General features: G+C 37.9%; 1 non-coding gene across 1 annotated transcript; it reads right to left on the reverse strand.

The window, feature by feature from the left end:
- Positions 1-2279: 2279 nt before the first annotated feature.
- TRNAL-CAA (transfer RNA leucine (anticodon CAA)) lies at positions 2280-2389 on the reverse strand. Its single transcript has 2 exons — positions 2352-2389; positions 2280-2325 (listed from the first exon to the last, which is right to left on the reverse strand). It is a non-coding gene; the product is annotated as a tRNA-Leu (tRNA).
- Between the last annotated feature and the right edge of the window lie 2305 nt (positions 2390-4694).

The following is a 4694-nucleotide window of genomic DNA, read 5'->3' on the forward strand; positions in this document are numbered from 1 at the left end:
GAGATCATATTTATATTTATGTTATATGTATGTTGTTTTCACTAGGATATATGAAATGTTTTTTTTTTTGAAGAATAAGGTATAATACGATTAATAACACAGAGGAGATAATATTTACATTTATGTTTTATGCATGTTGTTTGCACTAGGATATAGGAAATGTTTTTTTTTTTTTTTTTTTATTAACACTAGGACAAATGAATTGGAAGTATTGAATTAAGAGGGGTTACAAATAATTTTTTTTCTTTTTTTTTTTGTAATAATAATCTATAAAATTAATAATAAGCACAGAGGAGATAATGATACTCGCAAGTTTTATGCACTAGAAGATATGAAATGGAAAATATGAATTTAGAGGGAGTACAAATTAGTTTTTTTTTTTTGAAGAATAAGGTATAATACGATTAATAACACAGAGGAAATAATATTTACATTTATGTTTTATGCATGTTGTTTGCACTAGGATAGGAAATGTTTTTTGTGTACGTTTTTTTTTTTTAACACTAGGACAAATGAATTGGAAGTATTGAATTAAGAGGTGTTACAAATTTTTTTTTTTTTTTGAATAATAATTAATAATATGATTAATAGCACAGAGGGGATAATATTTATATTTATGTTATATGCATGTTGTTTGCACTAGGATTTATGAAATGGGTTTTTTTTTGTTTTTTTTTGTTTTGTGGAATAATAATTTATAAAATAAATAATAAATACAGAGGAGATAATTTTATTTACATGTTTCGTGCATTAGGAGATATGAAAGGGAAAATATGAATTAAGAGGGATTACAAAGTACTTTTTTTTTTCTCTCTCCCCCTCGGACAACTATATTTATATTATGAAACAATAAGTATAGAAGAATTAATACTGTATTTTGGAAGTACTACAGGGATCCCCCCTTATACCCCACCCCAAGGAAAGAGTGAGAAAGAAGGGAAATAGAGAGTTAAAGAAAATAGAAATGAAAGAGGCCCAAAAGAAGAAAAAAAAACTGCTTGTAATAGCAAATGATTAGCATTTAAAATGCGGCAGGAGGTTGGCGATCGAGCGTCAATCTTTGGTTATCAGACACAAAACCCCCCATATTAGGGAACTTACTTTAGATAGTAAGAAAGACTTTTTTTTAGTCAAATAGATATAGGGTAGATTGTGTGCGTGGGGAGTGTGAGTACGGGTTTTTTTTTTTTTTTCTCTTCTCATGGGCGAGATCAAGTTCTGTTCCTTCAACGCAAGAGGCCTTAACTCTCCTAATAAAAGAAACCAAATTTTAAATTTATTTAACAAACAAAAAATCGATATTATACTGTTTCAAGAGACTCACTTTCGTTCAAATCACGTTCCGAAGCTAAACAATCGAAACTATAATAACTGGGTACACGACACATTTTCTTATTCTAAATCAAGAGGGGTATCCATTGCTTTCCATAGGAACATACCCTATGAAATAATACAAAAACATATGGACAAGGATGGCTGATCTTTGGTTATAAAGGTAGCAATATACGGGAAATTTTTACAATCATTAATATTTACTTACCGAATTACGATCAAATAAGGACGGGGATGAGAGCTCTAACCAATATAATGGAGAAAGCGGAAGGTACAGTGATTATGGGCGGGGACTTTAATTTTGTTATGGATATAAAAATGGATACAACTAATACCCGCGTCCAAAGAAACAACATTCAAATAGAGGAATTTAAAGAGCTATTAGCGAAGCACCACCTGGTGGATATCTGGAGGGCCCAACATCAACTGGACAAGAATTATTCATATTATTCTAATGTCCATGACTCTTACTGATTTTTGTGGAGGAGGGAGAGTGAACAGGCAGGGAGCTGTGACAGGCTGTGTCTGATCCGTTCTGAGCCGAGTTTTGGCAGGGCTGGAAGGAGAGCACTCACCCTGTATGTCTCAGGATCGGTGTAGCTCCGGAGTCAGTGTGAGGCTCTGATTGAGATATAGTGAGGAGAGCTGCTCTGCCATGTCTCGGCCGCCCGACAGGTCTGACAAGGCATAATAGTTTGTCGGTTTCCTGGGGAGCGTAGATGATTTTCTCCTCTTCAGCATGTCCGTCCAGCTGATGGATATGTTTCCCCTTCACAGGAGCCGCTAATTAAATTGCTTTAGCTGGATAAACTGTGGAGCTGTTAATCTAAGCAGCCATCCACACAAGCTGGCAAGCCACGCCCCTTCTTGTTTTTTGTCAGTGACATGGTAGCATGAAAACACGGTGGAAGTGGTCATTCTAGTACAAGCTAAATGTGTAAACTTTTTGTCAGAAGTGGGATTTGAACCCACGCCTCCATTTGGAGACCAGAACAACCACACAATGTGAAGAAACATCTCTTGAGTCTGGCGCCTTAGACCACTCTGCCATCCTGACAAGTCATTTTGATGTTTCTGGTTGCCTCTAGAAATATCATCTACTCGTGGTCCTCTGTTGATCTATTACCACTGTCAAGGAGCTGTATTAACACTCTGCACCTAGGCCCTTTTGCAAATTCAGTTCCTTAAGCATGACCTTGGCACCAAGTCAAACTTTTCAGATCCTTTCTACCAAATCTGCTTGAGCAAAGCAAGTAGAAGAAGATGTCCCAGGTGATCTTCAAGTGTTTGGCTGATCCGCACACCACAAGCAAAAATGGTGGCCGTGTGGCCTAATGGATAAGGCATCTGACTTTGGATCAGAAGATTGAGAGTTCGAGACCCTTTGTGGTTGTTATCTATGCTGCTTTCCAGTTCTTGTGACTTTTTTTTTTTAATTGGGAAATCCAACTTTATTGAACGTAGATCTACAAGTATACATTCAGCATTTGACATGTACAATAATAAGAATATAACCATATTCAGTGCATAGTGATACCACGTCATTACACTGCTTATATTTATTAACAATTAACAGAAGACTTTTGGTAAGCATAGCACCGTCAGTCTAGACCGCAAAAACATTTTTTTCGTATGTCCCTGGTTTCTCAAACTCTGCAACCCCCACACTCTCCAACTCATTAAAAATGGTGTTATTATTATCTTGAGTTTGATCTTTAAGTACAGGTCTCTCCATCTTCCAGCCATCTATCCCATACCTTTGAATACTTTTGTGTGCATCCTCTATGTGTGTAAATCAATTTTTTGTACGGAAGGGTATTGATTATGTCCCTTTTCCAGCTCAATACTGTAGGAGGTAGGGTTTGCATCCAGGCTCGAGCTATAGCTTTTCTGGCTATAAATAAAGTTTCATATATGAAAGTAGCGTGGAACTTGTCTATATCTGTATCAGGTAATAGGCCCAAAATACACAGTCTTGGGTCTAGTACTACTAGGGAGCCCATTTTGTCATGTAAAAATTTGATCACTTGTACCCAGTATGCTTGTAAAATGGTGCAGTCCCATATCAGGTGATAGAAGGTGCCCGGTCCATAAGTACACAGAGGGCATGTTGATCTATGTGAAGGCTGGAATTTAGCCAGCCCCTTCGGTGTCAAGTATGCTTGGTGGACAATATATAGCTGCGTCAATCTATCTGAAATTTTAGGTGATGCTGTTTTAACATTTTCTAGTATTTCATCCCAGTCTGAGTCATTTATAGCTCCCACGTCCTTTTTCCATCCTGTCTTAGCCTTTTGGACTACTGCCGTTATCCTGGGAATTCGAATTGTATAATATAAATTTGCAATCAGTTTTTGAGGTTCAGATCCCATAATTATATCTAGGACCTGAGGGTGAGCAATAGTACTAGCGATGTTTCTAAGTTGGGAGCATAGAGCATGGCGGAGCTGCAGGTATCTGAACAACAGATGGTGTGAAACCGAGTATTCGTCTTTGAGAGATTGTGCTTTTTGCATGGGGGGGAGCACTCCTTGTTCTAAGATGTTTTGGTATAGTTGTTTAAGCTTAGGAATAAGTATCTCCGAGAATGTGTCGTAAAATTCTAGAGGTAGTCCATCTAGCCCCGGCGCCTTGGATTTAGATATGGCTGCTGCAATGTCATCCTGTGTTATAGGGGCTTCAAGCATTGCAACTTGCTCTGTGTTGAGTTTGGGGAACTGTATTTTATGCAGGTAGTTTTGAATATCTTGCTGGGAATAGGTGCTCTGTGATTTATATAATTCACCATAAAATGACTGAAACCTGGCCGCCACTTGAGGGGGATCCGTAACTGTGTCCCCCTGCGGTGTAATCAAGGACACCACCACTTGGGGTTTATCATTTAAATGCGCCAGATATGCTAAAAGCTTCCCTGCCTGTTCGCCATGCTCATACACTCGCTGTTTGCAGAAGAACACTTGTTGTCTGGCTTTCTCTATGTGTATATTATTAACTACTCTAGTTTGCAGTTTTACTTTTTGGAGATTTTTAGAGTTGAGGTCTAGAGCATATGCATTTTCAAGTTCCAGAAGTTTATCAGTCGTCACATGTAGGATAAGCTTAGATGACATTTTAAATCTATTTATTTTAGACGATAGTAACCTGCGTGAATGAGCTTTGAATGTGTCCCATTCCATGCCTGGTGCGTCTATACTACACATGGCATTTAATACATATTGCAATTCTTTCATAGTACCTTCGAGGTCTGGTAAGACAGTAAGCCAAAATGGATTGAGTCGCCATATAGGAGTAGGAGCAGATTTTAACAGGGAGACTGTTATCCAGCACGGGGAGTGATCCGGCAGGGCTCTAGGTGTGATCAC

The sequence above is a fragment of the Aquarana catesbeiana genome, linkage group LG12 (genome assembly GCF_042186555.1).
Source record: "Aquarana catesbeiana isolate 2022-GZ linkage group LG12, ASM4218655v1, whole genome shotgun sequence".
NCBI lineage: Eukaryota > Metazoa > Chordata > Amphibia > Anura > Ranidae > Aquarana > Aquarana catesbeiana.